Source organism: Mauremys reevesii, unplaced genomic scaffold (genome assembly GCF_016161935.1).
Source record: "Mauremys reevesii isolate NIE-2019 unplaced genomic scaffold, ASM1616193v1 Contig11, whole genome shotgun sequence".
Taxonomy (NCBI): Eukaryota; Metazoa; Chordata; order Testudines; family Geoemydidae; genus Mauremys; species Mauremys reevesii.
The window spans coordinates 743131-763548 of record NW_024100727.1 but is presented as its reverse complement, the minus strand read 5'-3'; the positions used below and the strand labels follow the sequence as shown (position 1 = coordinate 763548).

Here is a 20418-nt window from a genome sequence, read left to right as displayed (position 1 = left end):
CCTCTAGGAAGGTGAATAATGAGAGGCCGTCACACTCATCAGGGTTCCTAACAAGGGTTTCGGGGTCAGATTCCAACGTATCCATCAACAGTTGAGTCAAAGGGTCCTCCTTGGAACTGTCATTGAGGTAGCGCTTTCTCCACACAAGTCTAAAGGTGCTCGGGGTTAAAACAAAGTCTGAAGTTCTCATGGGGGTGGTAAAGGAGTCCACGTTTCCTCTCAGTAGCCTTTCCACAATTTCTAAAACACGTGTCCTTGGTAAGAGATGGCCTCCTCTGCCCGGAGCTGGGACTTATGGGGTAATGGTGCTGCTCTCTGATTGGCAGAGGGCATTGGGAGGGGTTCTTAGAGGGGTCACACGACCCACTTCCGAACAGGTCACCCCACCCCAGAACTCACTCTGATTGGTCAAATCTCCTCTGAGGGCAGTCCTATCAGGGTGAACCCCATTCTGATTGGTAGAGGGAAGTAGGCGGAGTTCTTAGAGGGGTCACATGACCCACATCCAGATGGGTCACTCCACCCCGGAACTTGCCTTGATTGGTCAAATCTCCTCTCGGGGTGGTCCCCAGCGGCTGAAACCCTTCCTGATTGGTAGAGGATGGTCACATGACACACCTTGCTTCTGGTCATGTGGCATCTTGACCCTGGGAGTAATACCCCCCGGAGCGGGACTTTTGGTGACAGGTGGGTGGGGTTTAAGGGGTCAAGTGGCAGAGTTTAAGGGATCAAAGGGTGCGGTTACAGTTTGTTTCATGGTATACTACCTATACTACTCAGGTTTACTGTACCATACAGTTTTTGTCTTGTTCATTCCGATCAGGTAATGTTTTTCTGCTGAAGGAACATCTGCCTTTGTGTGTGTTAAGATTCTCCCTAGAGGTCTCAGCAACAGCTTTTGTGGGTTGCTTATTTATGCAAAGAGGAGATCTTGAACGAGATTCCATGGGTTCAATAGTTGTTTCTGCTTGGCACCGTTGAGTATCATCTACCTGCAATACAAAGAAAAAAATTCTCATGCTTTAGTGGTATGGGAGAACCTTGTTAATTACCAGCAGGAAGTGAAAGACCCATTCCAAGCGACTGAATAATATGAATTAGCAGACACACGCTAAAAGCAAGAATCTTCAATGTTTATAGTTATCACTCTGAAAATACAACAGCGCTATGCAGAATGCTTTACAGCAACTACCTACTCCTCACCATGTTCAAGTTTAGAATGGACATTATTATCCATGCTTTACAAATCACAAGTCACATAATTTAACAAGGTATAGGCAAAGCTAAGGAGTAGTACACAGGAGTTCCCTGTCTAGTCTCTTCTTACTCAATCACTAATCTGCAGAACTGTATTTTGAGATATGTAATTTAAGTTTAATTACTGATATTTCATGATGAATTTGTAAATGTCCTATAGTTTATTCTGTAAATATGATAGCACTTGAAAAAGTTGTTTAGTCCTGAAGCATTTACATTGGCCTGCCGAGGCTATTCCTCCAAGGGGAGGGATAGCTCAGTGGTTTGAGCATTGGTCTGCTAAATCTAAGGTTATGAGTTCAATCATTGAGGGAGGCCACTTAGGAATCTGGGGCAAAAATTAGTCCTGCCTAATGAAGGCAGGGGACTGGACTTGATGACTTTTCAAGGTCCCTTCCAGTTCTAGGAGATTGGTATATCTCCAATTATTACCTTACCTTATATCCTGTCCAGACATATTATGAAATATTCAGGAGAATGTCATGTCATTCTAAATGTTTAACATAATCTTCACAATATGTTTGTTGTGATGGTCAACACTAGCTTTGTAAAACTGTTGAAAAATTTCACAATGTGTACACCTTTGGGGTTCTCTCAAATTCCAGTCCCCACCGCTATCACAATCGTCCTTGTCTCTCCTGCACTCCCCACCAAATTCTGACATGATTTTAGCATCAGTTAGATAAAACTTCAGTAGTTATAAATGTGTGCTTCATGACAATTGAAATCCTGAATGCCAAAGCTTCTGATAGTCTAGGTAATTGGCCCCAATTCTCATTCCACTTACACTGATGTGGGTCCTGTGTGCAAAGAGGTGAGCATCAGGGCTTATTCTTCTAGTGCCAATACTTATCAAAATAAAAGCTGTTAAAATTTTGATGTCAAGTGGAAAAAGGGAAGACAGTCCTTACACTTCTGTCATTGTAATAGTAACTTGAGAAATATAAGGCTAAATCTAAAAATAAATTATTTTTACCACTGAAAGCAGAGAATGTGGAAGCATTCCTTATTAGACCCAAGAGTTGTGGGGATAGTGTGCCGCCTCTCTAATTGTTCCTTCACTCTAACAGTGTTTTTCTAGCAATGGGCAAAATCTCAGATTGCAGACATGCAGTGACCAGTGTCTGGTTGAGGCTATCACAATACGAGCATTAAGACAACGTTCAGTACCAGAACTTCTAACGAAGGCAATCAATTTTCCTTCCAGTGTCCTCAATAATAAAAAGCAAAGGATAAAAATCAGATCAAGTTTGCATAAGGACTGAGAAAAGACTTCAGGGTCTGGCCCTAAAAATGAAAACTCTGGGAACAGAATATCTCTTTAAACAATTTGTTGAAGTATGATTGTTTTTGTAGAGATTGTTATTTAAAGAATGATCTTGTGTGTTGTTTAAATTGGCCAAGTTCACAGCAATGCAACAGCAAAAACAGAATTGTTACCAGCATATATTACTGGCAAAGCTAATAGGACCATTTATTATTAAGGGTACCTGACTCCTCCCATTACAAGAAGATCCTGTTTTCTGCTGCTTCTAACTTTACAAACTTTAATTGCTTGGGCTGAAATTTTCAGGGGTGGGGGACAGAAGCAGAATTTCAGCCAAAATGGTTAAGCTATTCCCAAGATCTGGCAACTTTTCTTTGAAAAACTCCATGTGTTGGGGCGGGGACCTGTAATTTGGCAGGGAGTGGCCTTTGTGCAGAGAATGTGCTTTTTGCCATCCCCATGAAAACCTGCCCACATTTGGCCAAATTATAAGCCTTTGAAAAAAAATCACAGTTCACAGATACTCAGAGAGAATTCTTAGATTTTTAGCAGCTAAAATCTCTGAAGATTTCATCCTCGCTGAGTATACTTGAATCGCGCACAGCTCTTAGTGCTAACCAAACTGTGCATGAGCTATTCCCCACAGAGTGACTGCACATGCGCCATTTCCCCATAGCTCCTGGAGGTGAAAACACGGCACACTGTGCCATCCCCGCAGAGCAATTGATATGCTCCAGCCCAGGCCTCTAAGATCAAAGCCAGAGTTTCCCTGCAATGGTTCTTCCCAGCTGCTTTGGTTCAGGCTCCAGAACTGAGAGCAGGAACTTTTCTCTTAATAAACTCCCAATGATCCCTCCAAGCTGCTGCACAAGCACGCTGGTGGAGGAAGATACTGGACTCAAATGCAGAGGGGACAAAAGACAAATGGAGGGGCGGGGACAGGAGGGGCAGACTGGGACAAGGAGTATGCCAAGATTGGGACTGGAATGGGGGTGCGGGGAGGGGGCCAAGGACAGGGAGCTGGTAGGCAATGCTAGGACTGGAAAACTATGAGAGAAGGCCAGGGAAGGGGAAAGGAATGTAGAGGAGACATTGAGAGAAGACACAGAGCTATGAGGAGGAGGAGGAGGAGGAGGAGAAGAAGGGAGTTTGCAGGGGGAATTTGCAGGGGAGACTAAGAGACTTAGGCAGAGGAATTGACAGGCTAGTGAAGGGAGTGGGTGGTGGTCTGCTGGTGTTCTGGTGCCTGTTGGGGTTTGTTTTGCTGTAGGTGGTGGTGGTTTGCTTCGGTTTGTGCTTCCTGGACTAACAGGTTTTAGGTGGGAAGGCTATGACCAATACAGAGGCAGCAGTGAAAGACAGAATGAGGATGACTGGATGTGGAAGCTGCTGCATGTACATGATCCTGGAGGGGGTACCTGAAAAGAGTTTCGTCTGCCTGACGTGCCGACTGATAGAGCAGATGGAAGAAAAGATCCGAGGACTGGAGATGCAGGTGGAAACTCTGGTTGAGTTTAGAAGGGGGTTCGAGCGGATGATGGAGCAAAGACATGAGGAGGCTGAAGGGAAAAGCTCAGACTTGCAGATGGAAGCAGGACCAAAGAATTCTGAGGGGAGACTGCTGGGTGAGGAAAGTGGACGGTGGAAGCACGTGACTAAGAGAACCAGGCAGAGAAAAAGACGGGCCAGTGAAGGAGAAATAGAGCTCAGGAACAGGTTTGCAGAGTTGGAAAATGAAGAAGACGCTTAATGAAATTGAGGCTCAGGTGATCTTCAGTGGGATTCTGCCTGTTCCTAGAGAAGGGCAACAAAGGTGTGAAAAGATTATGGCAATCAACAGATGGCTCAGGCAGTGGTGCTATAAGGAGGCTTTGGGATGTACGGCCACTGGGAGGCATTCATGGACAGAGGACTGTTCTCTCGGGATGGACTTCACCTGAGTAAGGAGGGAAATAGACTTCTAGGATGGAGGCTGGCACAACTGATTAAGAGAGCTTTAAACTAGGAATTTGGGGAAGATGGTTGGGAGATGTCCAGGTAATCTCCAAAATTCCCATAAAAGGGTAATCTCCCTTCTTAGCATTGAGAGGGAAGAAAACAAAGTAAGAGAGGATACAGCCGTGGGCAGAAGAATGGAAATAAGGAGGAAGGGTAGTGTAGATACCAGTCTAATAGGTGATACTGGTGGTAGAATGTCTGTGCCTAACCGGGTAAAGAATGTCAGTGAAGCCAAATGGCAAAAATTAAGATGTTTGTACACTAATGCGAGGAGCCTAGGTAACAAAATGGAGGAACTAGAGCTACTGGTGCAGGAAGTGAAACCAGATATTATAGGGATAACAGAAACATGGTGGAATAGTAGTCATGACTGGAGCACAGGTATAGAAGGCTATGTGCTGTTTAGGAAAGACAGAAATTAAGGCAAAGGTGGTGGAGTAGCATTGTATATCAATGATGAGGTTAACTGTAAAGAAATAAGAAGTCATGGAATGGATAAGACAGAGTCTATGTGGGCAAAAATCACAATGGGAAAGAAAGCTACTAGAATCTCCCCTCACCGGGAGCTGATTTGGATATGGATAGAGACCTCTTTCATGTTTTTAATGAAGTAAACATTAATGGGAATTGAGTGATTATGGGAGACTTTAACTTCCCAGATATAGAGTGGAGGACAAGTGCTAGTAATAATAGTAGGGCTCAGATTTTTCTGGATATGATAGCTGATGGATTCCTTTATCAAGTAGTTGAAGAGCCAACAAGAGGGGATGCCATTTTAGATTTGGTTTGGGTGAGTAGTGAGGACCTCATAGAAGAAATGATTGTAGGGGACAACCTTGGTTCGAGTGATCGTGAGCTAACTCAGTTCAAGCTAGATGGAAGGATAAACAAAAATAGATCTGGGACTAGGGTTTTTGATTTCAAAAGGGCTAACTTTAAAGAATGAAGGAAATTAGTTAGGGAAGTGGATTGGACTGAAGAACTTGTGGATCTAAAGGTGGGGGAGGCCTGGAATTACTTCAAGTCAAAGTTGCAGAAACTGTCAGAAGCCTGCATCCCAAGAAAGGGGAAAAAATTCATAGGCAGGAGTTGATGACCAAGCTGGATGAGCAAGCATCTCAGAGAGATGATTAAGAAAAAGCAGAAAGCCTACAAGGAGTGGAAGATGGGAATGATCAGCAAGGAAAGCTACCTTATTGAGGTCAGAACATGTAGGAATAACGTTATAAAGGCAAAGGCCAAAAGCCATGTAGAGTTGGACCTTGCAAAGGGAATTAAAACCAATAGTAAAAGGTTCAATAGCCGTATAAATAAGAAGAAAACAAAGACAGAAGAAGTGGGACCGCTAAACACTGAGGATGGAGTGGAGGTTAAGGATAATCTAGGCATGGCCCAATATCTAAACAAATACTTTGCCTCAGTCTTTAATGAGGCTAATGAGGAGCTTAGGGATAATGATAGGATGACAAATGGGAATGAGGATATGGAGGTAGATATTACCACATCCGAGGTAGAAGCCAAACTCAAACACCTTAATGGGACTAAATTGGAGGGCCCAGATAATCTTCACCCAAGAATATTAAAGGAACTGGCACATGAAATTGCAAGCCCATTAGCAAGAATTTTTAATGAATCAGTAAACTCAGGGGTTCTACTGGACAACTGGGGAACTGCTAACATAGTTCCTATTTTTAAGAAAGGGAAAAAATGTGATCCAAGTAACTATAGGCCTGTTAGTTTGACATCTGTAGTATGCAAGGTCTTAAAAATTTTTTGAAGGAGAAAGTAGTTAAGGACATTGAGGTCAGTGGTAACTGGGACAAAATACGACATGGTTTTACAAAAGGTAGATCGTGCCAAACCAACCTGATCTCCTTCTTTGAGAAGGTAACAGATTTTTTAGACAAAGGAAACGCAGTGGATCTAATTTACCTCGATTTCAGTAAGGCACTTGATACGGTTCCACAGGGGAAATTATTAGTTAAATTGGAAAAGATGGGGATCAAGATGAAAATTGAAAGGTGGATAAGGAACTGGTTAAAGGGGAGACTACAACAGGTCATACTGAAAGGTGAACTGTCTGGCTGGACAGAGGTTACTAGTGAAGTTCCTCAGGGATTGGTTTTGGGACCAATCTTATTTAATCTTTTTATTACTGACCTTGGCACAAAAAGTGGGAATGTGCTAATAAAGCTGGGAGGTATTGCTAACACAGAGAAGGACCGGGATATCACACAGGAAGATCTGGATGACCCTGTAAACTGGAGTAATAGTAACAGGATGAAATTTAACAGTGAAAAGAGCAAGGTCATGCATTTAGGGATTAAGAACAAGAATTTTGGTTATAAATCGGGGACGCATCATTTGGAAGTAACAGAGGAGGAGAAGGACCTTGGAGTATTGGTTGATCACAAGATGACTATGAGCCGCCAATGTGATATGGCCATGACAAAAGCTAATGTGGTTTTAGGATGCATCAGGCGAGATATTTCCAGTAAAGATAAGGAGGATTAGTACCATATACAAGGCACTGGTGAGATCTCATTTGGAATATTTTGTGCAGTTCTGGTCTCCCATGTTTAAGAAGGATGAATTCAAACTAGAACAGGTACAGAGAAGGGCTACTAGGATGATCCAAGAAATGGAAAACCTGTCTTATGTAAGGAGACTCAAAGACCTTGGCTTGTTTAGCCTAATCAAAAGAAGGCTGAGGGGAGATCTGATTGCTCTTTATAAATATATCAGAAGGATAAATATCAGGGAGGGAGAGGAATTATTTAAGCTTAGTACCAATGTGGACACAAGAACAAATAGATATAAACTGGACACTAGGACGTTTAGAGTTGAAATTAGACGAAGGTTTCTAACCATTAGAGGAGTGAAATTTTGGAACAGTCTTCCAAGGGGACTAGCGGGGGCAAAAGACATATCTGGCTTCAAGACTAAGCTTGATAAGTTTATGGAGGGAACGGTATGATGGGATAGCCTAATTTTGGCAATTAATTTGGCAATTGACCTTTGATTATTAGCAGGTGAATATGCCCAGTGGTCTGTGATGTGATGTTAGAGGAGATGGGATCTGAGTTACTACAGAGAATTCTTTCCTGGGTGCTGGCTGGTGAGTCTTGCCCACATGCTCAGGGTTTAACTGATCGCCATATTTGGGGTCGGGAAGGATTTTTCCTCCAGGGCAGATTGGCAGAGGCCCTGGAGGTTTTTCACCTTCCTCTGCAGCATAGGGCACGGGTCACTTGCTGGAGGATTCTCTCACCTGGAGGTCTTTAAACCACGATATGAGGACTTCAGTAACTCAGACACAGGTTAGGGGTTTGTTACAGGAGGTGGGTGAGGTTCTGTGGCCTGCGCTGTGCAGGAGGTCTGACTAGATGATCATAATGGCCCCTTCTGACCTTAAAGTCTATGAGTCTAAGAGAACTGGGGCTGGCTGAGCAGGGAGATTGGGCCAAGGAGCCTTAATTCCAGCATATACGAATATTTGAGTGCTTTTGCGTGTAATCCATATATGCACGGCACCCCCCCGCTGCTCTAGGCATCCAGGCCTTTCAAGAAATAATCAAATATTTGGGATGAGCATTAAAGTGGGAAGATTGACCTCATTCCCATTTACCAAGTTAATGAGCACTTGGCATGAGATCACAGATTTGATCATACCAACAATTTTAAGTTTACCATTATGCCCAGATCTTTGTTATGTGCCAAGCTTTATTCATTTTATTTACACTGATGACCTTGTCTTCACTATATTCATGGCAGATATAAAGGAGGTATGAATAACACGGCATATCTTCAAACTCACTTGGAGAGATAAATACATTATGTGGATTTCCCATGCCCTGCACATTCAGATACATTTTGACGATCAGTTACCTTTGGTGATTTGCTGCCACCAGCTGTCGGTTTAGAGATCTTGGCAAAATTATCTGACCTGCCTTTCTGTAAACGTTGGCCATATGGTGACAAATTTTGTCTTTGAGAAGCAAGACGGGACTGGTCTTTAGGTTTAGCGCTGTTCTGGCGAAAACACCGGGGTTGGTTTTCCCAGTAGGAATATCAGCAAAGCCTGAAAAATAAACAACAGCCATGAACCACAGTTGATTAAATTACTTTATTGTTCTAATCAATCTGATCTTGCCCAATTCAAGATGGAGATGACAACGTGGTAATAATTTAAGAAAGTAAAATGGCATTTACTCACTGAATAAATATAGAATGGGGAATGATTAGACTATCTTATGCTCCTAGAATTTTTATAGGTGAATCCCAGGCAAGGGTGTGGATCTGTGCAACAGCAACTCTACTAAATGGCAAAAGAGTTTTCCCAAGCAAATGTTCTCTTTTTCCTTTAAAGGGACACCATTAACTGGAAAATCATTTCCATCTGAAAACGATGTCTCTCCTATTGTTCTACATAGAGCCGCCAGAGGGAGACAATTTGTTTATGACCCTTTCGAGGTTTCAGAATTTGTTTTATTCTAGATTGGAATGAAAACATAAGCCTTTCAAATGCTTTCATAAAATGAAATTGAATCAAAAACATCAGGCTTTCAATTTGGCCTTCCTCCCTGCCCAGCAAAAACTTTGTGGTCCGAATCATCACATTCTCAGAATACATTTCGGCATTGACAATGCAGCACATTTCAATTGAAAACATTTAGCTAAAAATGTTTAAGCAAAAATTTCCTTCCTATCAACCAGAAGAAAGGTGTTTTATATTGGGAATGGCTGGGCCTAGAATCTTTCTGCAACCTATAATGAAGGGCTGAATTTGGCCAATGATGTCCAAGTTTTTACAATGCTTCTCCAAGTCACACCTATGACAACACGTAGATTATTTAGATAAGCCGCCACGCATTAACGCACTCCCAGTGTGGAATCGCTCTCCTCAAAGAAGTAACAATTACCTTTCGACCAGCCCGCAGGTCCGCCCCTGGCCTACCTTGCTCGTTGTCCTGGGTCAGTGAATGCCACCTCATCAGCAATACTGACCAAAGGAAAGAGTCATTACCTGTACAAATAACTTTAAAAAGGAGACTCTGGAAAGATCACGTTTAGAATGCAATGATCTCAATCATTCATTTGTTAATTAAGTACATAAGATGTGTGTTTGTGCAACCACAATCCAACTATACCCAGAGCTTCAGAAGCTATACTGATTTATGAGGATCTGGCCCCTCATCTGAATCAAATGTAATAATGGATGTTTTTCAGTAAAGATGGAAATCAGAGAGTAAATATAGCTGACCAAACATCTTAATGTAGGTTGAAGACTGGAGAGGACAAAAAACATGTTTCTGTCAAGTTACTATAACTATTAACTATGATAGGGTATTTGTAAATCACTCTGTAAGATTAGAGTTTAAATTACACTCTAAGAAAGAAGGGAATTTGTTGTAAAAGAACCCTTTTTAAGGCTGGTACTTGAAATTTGTTATGGACACTAATGGCCATGACTCACTTTGGCCAATCAGAGTAGCCTGGCATCTGCTACAGGTGGATCAAAAAATAGGAACTAGAAATAATTTGGAAAACCTTCTTATTAGTAACAACATTGAGCATTACAACTAAGCAACCAGACTAAGCCCCTTAATGGAAGGATTCCTTTGGGCTATGGGGAATTTTTAGCTTTCTGCAGCATGTCATGTTCTCTGAGGAAAAGGTGCCTTGAGTTATTTCATTTGACAATTTGATTCACAACAGGACTGGGCTAGATGATCATAATGGCCCCTTCTGACCTTAAAGTCTATGAGTCTAAGAGAACTGGGGCTGGCTGAGCAGAACTTCACCATGGACACCTCCTAAGACCCTTAGGTATCTAGCCCATCTCCTGCAATCTTTAGGAGATGCAAAGTAGATGTCCATATTCTGTTTTGAAGCTTCTTCCCAGCCCCAAGTTTATGTGCATGAATTTGAGAGGGGATTTTTTTACACTGATGACCTTGTCTTCACTATATTCATGGCAGATATAAAGGAGGTATGAATAACATGGCATATCTTCAAACTCACTTGGAGATAAACACATTATGTGGATTTCCCATGCCCTGCACATTCAGATACATTTTGACGATCAGTTACCTTTGGTGATTTGCTGCCACCAGCTGTCGGTTTAGAGATCTTGGCAAAATTATCTGACCTGCCTTTCTGTAAACGTTGGCCATATGGTGACAAATTTTGGCTTTGAGCAGCAAGACGGGACTGGTCTTTAGGTTTAGCTGTTCTGCGCAAAACACAGAGGTTGGTTTTCCCAGTAGGAATATCAGCAAAGCCTGAAAATAAACAACAGCCATGAACCACAGTTGATTAAATTACTTTATTGTTCCAATCAATCTGATCTTGCTCAATTCAAGATGGAGATGACAACGGGTAATAATTTAAGAAAGTAAAATGGCATTTACTCACTGAATAACATAGAATGGGGGAATGATTAGGACTATCTTGCGTTCCTAGAATTTTATAGGTGAACTCAGGCAAGGGTGTGGATCTGTGCAACAGCAACTCTACTAAAATGGCAAAAAGAGTTTTCCCCAAGCAAATGTTCTCTTTTTCCTTTAAAGGACACCATTAACTGGAAAATCATTTCCATCTGAAAACGATGTCTCTCCTATTGTTCTACATAGAGCGGCCAGAGGGAGACAATTCTGTTTTACCCCTTTCAGGTTTCAGAATTTGTTTTTATTCTAGATTGGAATGAAAACATAAGCCTTTCAAATGCTTTCATAAAATGAAATTGAATCAAAAACATCAGGCTTTCAATTTGGGGCCTTCCTCCTGCTCAGCAAAACTTTGTCCGAATCAATACATCTCCGTAATACATTTCGGCATTGACAATGCAGCACATTTCAATGAAAAAACATTTAGCTAAAAATGTTTAAGCAAAAATTTCCCCCCTTCCTATCAACCAGAAGAAAAAGGTGTTTTATATTGGGAATGGCTGGGCCTAGAATCCCTTTCTTGCAACCTATACGAGGGCTGAATTTGGCCAATGATGTCCAAGTTTTTACAATGCTTCCAAGTCACACCTATGACAACACGATTATTTAGATAAGCGCGCGCACACGCACTCCCCAGTGTGGACCGTTCTCCTCTAAAGAAGTAACAATTACCTTTTCTGACCAGCTCCGGGAGTCCGTCTGGCTCATACTCTTGCTCGTTGTCCTGGGTCAGTGAATGTGCCACCTCATCAGCACCTGACCAAAGGAAAGAGTCATTACCTGTACAAATAACTTTAAGGAGACTCTGGAAAGATGCGTTTAGAATGCAATGATCTCAATCATTCATTTGTTAATGAAGTACATAAGATGTGTGTTTGTGCAACCACAGTCAACTATACCAGAGCTTCAGAAGCTATACTGATTTATGAGGATCTGGCCCCTCATCTGAATCAAATGTAATAATGGATGTTTTGAAAACATGTGTTCTAAATAAATGCATTAAGGTTAGAAACAGGATCATGATTAAGGCTATGTTTTAGTCATGGGTATTTTTAGTAAAAGTCATGGACAGGTCACGGGCAATAAACAAAAAGTCAGGGCCCTGTGACCCCTCCATGACTTTTACTGAAAATACCTGGGATTAATCTTACTGCCTGGGAGAGGGGACGCTCCTGAAGACTGCTGGGGGGTGGAGAGAGAGAGCAGGGCAATGCTGGTGCAGGGGGGGAAGGGGTGGCTCAGGCCCCACCACCACTAGTCCCAGACTGCTGCTCCAGGGACCGTGCCTGGGGCTGACTGAGCAACGGGCTTCCCCAGCTGCTGGGATCCTGGGATCAGCTGCACCAGCACTGCAAAATTCACAGAGGTCACAGAAACCGTGACTTCCATGAATGATTTGCAGCCTTACAATCATTCTAGTAGAGCACTTCCTTCTTCAACTACCCCAGACTTGGCTTGTGCTCCTTTAATAGAGCATTATGGTCCGCAATTTGTTTTGGCAACATTGCTTTTTCCTTCCCCAGCTGCTTACAGGATTGCATCCATGTCTTCAGTTTACTGTGAGCGAATCCATTTTGCTTCTTCAGTTGATCTAAAGCCTTCAGATTGTCTAGCTATAAAATAAAAAAAAAATTTTAGTTGCTAATAGGAAAATTCATTCTTCTGTCTAAGCATTATACTCTCACTAATGGCATCTCACCTGCCATTAAAAGTTCAGTGCAACTAAAAATCCAAACAAAAGTTATAATATGAATTTGTACAGTAGAGTTCACTTAGTAATATACAATTGAATTATAGCAGCTTCTAATTCCAACAGAGAAACATTAAATCATGTTTATTGGAAAGCTACGTGTGTGTAGATTTCCTTGATAGAGAAATCATAATCTAAATATAATATTCAAAATAACCAAATGACAGAACCCAGCCGAATAGCATGTGGTCCAGGCATGTTTGTCCACCCTATGTGCATTGGGGTGCCAAAATAAATGGATGGTAGATATCTGGCAGCCTTATAAAACGCACTTCAGGATAATGTAAATATCAAACACAGTGCTCCATCAGCTGGGCATGGAGTGAGTACTGTAACTCAAGCCTGCTTGCCACAACACCGGCTCCACACTGTGCTACATGAGTGCTTTTTGATGTGTATTTCTGAAGCGAGAGCATAGAACTACAGTCCTCATTCACCACAAATGGAGGTAGAAAAAGATTGTAGGCTAGAAAATGCAGAGGGAATTGATAAGAAAAAATTCACCTAGATGGACAGGTTTAAAAACGTTTCCCCTTCTGCTCGGCAGTAAACACCAACCTCTTCTGGGCACACACTGTCTAAAGTGCTCTTCAATCCTTCAATGCTGAGCAAGCCTATGGAGAGGGGGAGGAGAGTCCAAACTCCTTTCCTTGGTAAAGCCTGGGTCCTTGACCTGATAAACGGACAGGGACAATTCCCACTCCATTGTGACCTAAAATTTGGGACCCCTTCTCTGCTTGAAAGAGGGTCCCAGACTGAAAAGCAGAGATGAACAAATTACATTACCCTGCCACCTGAGAATGGGCTTCACAGAAGTAACACATCTCTGCACACCCAGATATACTCGGGTGGGAGAGAAGGGAGGCAGTGAGTCTGATACAGAGCACTCCAGGAGACCCGTATATAGGAGAAAACCACAGCAAACACATCCTAAGGGTACGTCCAGACTACCCGCCCTATCGGCGGGTAGCGATCGATTTATCGGGAATTGATATATCGCGGCTCATCTGTCTTGTTGGAGAGACTCTAGTTAACCTTTATATGGATTCAGAGCTTATCCAAAGCTCATGGCCATGGCTCAAATATGCATTAAGTGTGATCTAGGTATTAAGGGGAACATTAACATTCCGTGCTGCTTGGTGGGTATTAAAAAAGCTGTTTTCTTTGCTCAAAAAAGGGGTGTGAGATGCGGGACAGGTTTAAATTGCAAGCTCTGAGTCTGTACCTATTAGAAAACGCAGCTCTGATGGCCTCATAGAGTGGAGTTTGTCACTGTAGTGGTGTTGGTAACATTAAAACAGGGTTAAGCCCAGTAAGAAAAAAAAAAGTCTGGATGTGCAGCACTGGCTAGTAGTCCTCAGGAGCTTGTGAATTACTGTCTTAAGACCCTCTATATATTCTACTGTTAACTTGAATTAGAAGCCTGGCACGATGATATTTGAAAGTAAAGAAACTATTTAACTCTGGAAAAAAAAATAGGTAGAAATGTGTATCTCACATTTTCATCTCTTCCGCATAATTCTGGGTCTCCTTCAGAAACTGTTAAGCTGTTTTCAGTTCTTCTTGCAGCTGATGGATTTCTAACACGGCTGCTACTCTGAAACTTAAATATTAGTCATGAATAGATCTTCAAACACAATAAAGAGGACAGTTAAATTTTACATCAAATAAAAACTCAGCATCACCACATCCATTTGAATAGGTCAGTTAGGTTAGCTCCTACTTTGTCGAGTTCTGCTCATAGAGCGTCGTTGGCTTGCTGCAAGTCCTGGTTCATCTGGTCGCACGACAGATCCCCTGTCAGTAAGTCATGTAGCTGACCAAACACTTCCTAGAAATGTAGAAGATTGGGGGTGGGGTAGGAGAGAGAAACACACTCCTGTTACATGTTTCTTGTCAAGTTACTATAACTATTAACACTGGAAAGCGCGGGGGAGGGACTGTAAATCACCTCTGTAAAAAGTTACTAATTACACTAATTACACTCTCTGACAGAAGCAAAAAGAGTTTAAAACCCATTTTTAAGTAAAGCATAAATTCTGTTATGGACACTAATGGCCATGACTCACTTTGGCCAATCAGAGTAGCCTACTTCATCTGCTACACCAATACAGGTGGATCAAAAAAATACTAGCAAATAATGGAATGAAGCTTATATATCGATTCAAAAGTAGATCTCCATAACAACATTGAGCATTACAACTAAGCAACCAGACTAAGCCCCAATAATCATGATCCTTTGGGGTGGGGGGAATTCCCTTCTTTGATATGATAACATGTTTAGCTTATTGCTGTCAAAATGTTTTTCATGAGGAAAATGCCTTAGTTATTTTCAATTTGACTTCACACACGACTGGGCAGCAACAGAAGTTTGTAGAGGGGCACTGACTCCTCCTGCCTCAGGTCTGGGGGAGCAGAACTTCACTAATGGACACCTCCTAAGACCCTTAGGTATCTAGCCCATCTCCTGCAATCTTTAGGAGATGCAAAGTAGATGTCCATCTGGGTATAATTCGTTTTTGAAGCTTCTTCCCAGCCCCACTGACCTTATGGTTGGGGCTCTACATGAATTTGAGAGGGGATTTATATGGGGGAATAGGGCTCTGAGGGCACGGGACTTTTAGTAGGGGGTGTTGGGTTGGTAAGGAAAAGAGAGGGCTCAGTGGGGGAGCAGAGAGTGGAGGAAGATAGGGAAGGAAAGCACTAGTGGTGTCTCCTGGCAACAAAGCTCTCTGCCAAACTTCTCTTGGCAGCAGCTGCAGGACTCCCCTCTAACAAATCATAGCAGGTTTGTCAGCTGGAGCAGGTAGTGAAGTGCTAGTGCTTCCCCTCTGCTTTCTCCTAAGCACCCTCCTATCCTCCAGCAAGACACCTGCTCCATCCCATGTCCTCAAGCACCCCCACAGCCTGTTCCCACTCTCATTGCCAGCCAGAGACCCATCCTATGAAGTCCCCACCCTCTTGGATCCCAGTGATCCATTTCCCCAAATCTTTATGTCTCCCCACCCCCTTATTATATTCAGCCTCTCTGCCCTCAGACCCTTTCCAAAGCCCCACTCCTACCCTGGGTTGGCCTGCCAGGAGCAGAAGAATGCAGGCGAGGAGGGTCAAACTCAGGAAGAAGTGAGCAAATTATTAGCAAAATGTTCAAACTTTTTTCTGATTTTATTTTTGTCATCGAACTATAAATTAGAGGTGAACAAATTGGTAGCCTGCCTGCCCAGCCTACCTTGAAGAAAGACGGATTCACTTCCTCAGACCAAGTTATAACCACCAGGCTACTATCGTCACCAGCTAGGGAACATGGCTTTAGTCAACTTAATTCGTGGTAGGCCAGTAAATTGTTTCACTAACAAATACAGACCCATTCAAGGAACTGAGAGGGCGTGGGATCAGCAGGGCCCCATGTACCGGCGCATAAGCACAGGGCTCCAGAGGTTGCCAAAGCCGGCCCTAGGGATACCATTACAGGGAAAAAATTCTGACAGCGTGCACGTGGGCGCGCACACATCAAATATGGAATCGTCAGCGTTTTTTCTTCTACATGGACAAATACTCAATGAACAATTTGTTCACTCTGGTAATAGCAGTCTGGAGGCAACTTTAAACTTGTGAAAAAATGGGTCTCGTCTTACCTTTTCCTTTTCTTTTCTTTTCTGTTCTAAGGACCGACGATTATTTTCGACAAATTGTCTCTGATGACTCAGTAGGTCGTCCATTTTTTGCTCCAACATTTCACGCTATACAAAGTTTAATCATAAATCACAGCGATGCAAGGGTAATATTTATTATTTGTACTACAATAGCAATCCCACCCCCGCAATCAGGATTGATATCCCACTTTAGTAGGCAGTGTTTAAAAAAACAACAACAACAAAAAACGACATACATACGAGGAAGTCATGGTCTCTGCCCCAAAACAGCTTACAGTGTTCCATGACTTAGTGAACACTCACACAGGTGTCCCATACCAAACTGAGAACAGATTACACTTGGCTAGAAGACAAGTGTGTGCTAAAGTTTTAATACCGGTAATTGTTTAGGCACAGGAGATAAATTCAATGCAACTTTAAATTTACAGAGAATCGGCACATTGATTGATCAGAAAAAAATTACTGAACTATTTTGAACATATTTACTAATATAATCTGCAATTCAATCGGATTTCAAACTCATGTAAAGAAGCTAGACTATAATAAGAAAAGCTCTTAACAGTCACATCTAGAGGTTATGGTGACAGAGGTTATGGTAATAACCCTGGATTGACTCATTGTCCCTGGCCTCAACCTACTCCCAGCCAAGACCTTCTCTCAATGGGATCCTCACAGAGATAGCAAAGAACAGCCATTACCGTACCTCTGCAGAGGCAAATTCTTAACCCCCATTCATATGATGGTATAACCTTCAGCATCCTGTATATAGGATGTAGGAAGCAGCAGAATTTTCTAACAAGGAGCAGCATTTTCTAACACTCTTAAGTAGGCAGCATAAAGGAAAAGTTTTCAAGGTGCAGATCTTCCCCACAGCACACACCCACCTAACTGGTATTAAAAAAAAAAAATTAAAAAAATGAAAAGGTAGGGGAAAAAAGGAACCAATCACTAATCCCAAAGTCATAGAGCAGCAGATGATCCACTAGTTTCCATGGTTCTCCTGCTACGTTGTCCAGTATATCAATGCAGTGGCTGACCCACTAAACCAAACAACCACTTCATGCAGTGGCAAGGAAGCTCCTGCAGAGAAAAGAAGTGCTGTGCAGGCTGCTGAAATCTTGCCCACCCTATCCCATATAGCAAAGTGTAGGCCTCTTCATGGATATGGAAAGATGGGGCCAAATAAGGATTTGCCTCTTAATGAAAGGCTGGGTTTGACTGGCTTTATTTCTTTACTCTTATCAGTGTACACCTGTTTGGCATCTGTTTTAGCTAGCAAAAAAAAATCCATTTTATATGATTAACACACGTTTGCTCCACTAATGCAAATTATTTCAACGTTTCAATTATATCAGTACTATAGCCACAGAAATTTCTTGGCTTCCTTGCACTGAATACAAGAGGGCCTTTTCCCCCTTGATTCTTCTGCAGCAAACCGGAGAGGTCTTGGAAGGATCCTTCTGAGCACTTTAAAACTCTTCAGTAAGGTGTGTGAATTCTTTCCTGTCATGGAAGGGATCCAGAGGTACCACCAGAATTTAGAGGGTCCAAAGGATAGAGAAAAAATCTGTCCTGGATCATGCAGGTCTGTGACTCTAAGTGGACAGCACTGTTCTGTTTCCTTGTTTATGTACCAGCCTCACAGACTGCAATACAATTCTACTAATAGGCCTTATTAACTTCTGCCTGTGCTGGTGCTGCATAAGCAAAAGTATGAGATGTTTTAGCTCACGTAAAGCTATTTAAGTCTTTTAAGGGCATAGGGAAATGGTGGACTTAAATATACAGTAGAACCTCAGAGTTACCAACTCGGGAATGGACGTTGTTCGTAACTCTGAACAAAACATGATGGTTGTTCTTTCAAAAGTTTACAACTGAACATTGTCTTAACATAGCTTTCAAACTTAACTATGCAGAAGAAAAAATTTTGCTTTACCGTCATTTTTTAGTAATTTAACACAGTACAGTACTGTATTTGCCTTTTTTTGCGGGGGCTGGGGTGGGGTGGGGTAGAAGGGATGTGTCTCTGCTGCTGCCTAATTATGTTCTTCCGGTTCCAAATGAGATTTGTGTGGTTGACTGATCAGTTTGTAACTCTGGTGTTTGTAACTCTGAAGCTCTACTGTAAATTATGGAGCCACCATTAGCAAGCACATACATAGTTAAGCTTTGTTGGAGAACTATGTAATGAATTGTGTTAGTGAAATATGTACTAAGTAATGTTAGAGAAATTATTATATACAATTCTGGAAGAAAATAGGAATGTTTGCTTTTCATATGTAGTTCTGCTGCTTGAGATCATCAGATTTTGCTGAAACAGTCTGTAAATCAGAAAATTGGTTTTTGTGTCTCATTTATAAAGTTCTTGACCAAGCAGATAGCAGGGTATAGAAGAGAGCTGTTAGCTTTCAGTAAGTCAGGTACAATCCCTCAATCCCCCACCCGTCCATTCAACCAGCTAACAAGTTTTTTTTTAAATCACAATATTAATAAAATTCACTGCTTGTTCTCTCACCTTATTCTTGGCTTTGATTATTTCAATGACAGAAGACCCCAAACTCTTCATATATTCCATAGTTACTAATATAATTTGCAATTCAATCGGATTTCAAACTCATGTAAAGAAGCTAGACTATAATAAGAAAAGCTCTCAACAGTCACATCTAGAGGTTATGGTGACAGAGCTATACCAGTAACTAAGGTGATTTACAAATAGCATCATTGTGACATCAGAAGTACCAACCAATCAATCTTTCCTGTGCAATTTGCTCAGTAACTCAGGTGATTCATAAGTAGCATCATTGTGACATCAGAAGTGGCAACCAATCAATCTTTCCTCTGCACTTTGCTATCAGTCAGTGAAGTGGAGAGGGCCTATTCACAGGACAAAAGTTCTCATTGTTAAATTACTTGAACATCTGTATACAAACATGGTAATAACCCTGGATTGACTCAATGTCCCTGGCCTCAACCTACTCCCAGACAAGACCTTCTCTCAATGGGGTCCTCACAGAGATAGCAAAGAACAGACATTATTGTACCTCTCCATAGGAAAATTCTTAACCCCCATTCACATGATGGTATAACCTTCAGCATCCTGTATATACGATGTAGAAAGCAGCAGAATTTTCTAACAAGCAGCAAAATTGTACAAGTCAGGTACAACCCCTCATCCCCCACCCGCCCATTCAACCAGCTAACAAGTAAAAACTCAAGGCCACAGAAACAGATGAGTACGAAGAATAAAAATTGCAGTTGTAATGTAAGTACAACTGCATGCAGCCAGGGAGCGTGACAGCAAGGAATAGCTGCGTTGGGAACTACACAGCTGTAAGTACGTTTTAGCAGGATAAGCAAAAAATGTATTAATCTGGGTTAGTTATTGTGATTTATGCAGGCGAATCTTTTAATTAGGGGGTTAGAGTAGAATATATATGGATAAAGACACGGATGAGGTAGCTTCCTCTACTGAGTCTGCGCAAAGTTACAGAACAGAGGATTAAAAAAAATTAGATGCTTGACATAATAGTGGAGAAGAGACAGAGGAAAAATAGCCAAGCATAGCAGAGATTTGAAAAGAGTCACCCTGTCCCCAAGAAAGATAACTTGAGCACTTCCTTGTCTTGCCTTATCTTTTTTGCATGTTTATGTAATTCATACGTGATAGTAGCATTGTCTAAAAACATATATAATAAAGGTTAAAATAAATTGTTTAAGCCTAAATTGAAGTGGATTTGGTTTTCACCCAACAGGTTGACATTTGCATTTAAAGTGGAACTAAAAATCCCTGTTTCACAGTATAATAAATGAATCTACTTTCCAAGTTTAGCAGAGTTACACTTTAGATTACATTACTTTTTTGCATAAAATAGCTTCTTACTTTGCCAGATAAATGTTTTTTTTTTAAATCACAATATTAATAAAATTCACTGCTTGTTCTCTCACCTTATTCTTGGCTTTGATTATTTCAATGACAGAAGACCCCAAACTCTTCATATATTCCATAGTTACTAATATAATTTGCAATTCAATCGGATTTCAAAC

The 20418-nt window shown here is 41.7% G+C and overlaps 2 long non-coding RNA genes across 2 annotated transcripts; both read right to left on the bottom strand.

The window, feature by feature from the left end:
• Positions 1–10755: 10755 nt before the first annotated feature.
• Positions 10756–12550, bottom strand: LOC120392705. The gene is made up of 3 exons (XR_005591759.1): positions 12503–12550; positions 11644–11727; positions 10756–10806 (listed from the first exon to the last, which is right to left on the bottom strand). It is a non-coding gene; the product is annotated as an uncharacterized LOC120392705 (long non-coding RNA).
• Positions 12551–14446: 1896 nt separating this feature from the next.
• LOC120392707 lies at positions 14447–19052 on the bottom strand. The gene is made up of 3 exons (XR_005591760.1): positions 18890–19052; positions 16357–16461; positions 14447–14552 (listed from the first exon to the last, which is right to left on the bottom strand). It is a non-coding gene; the product is annotated as an uncharacterized LOC120392707 (long non-coding RNA).
• Between the last annotated feature and the right edge of the window lie 1366 nt (positions 19053–20418).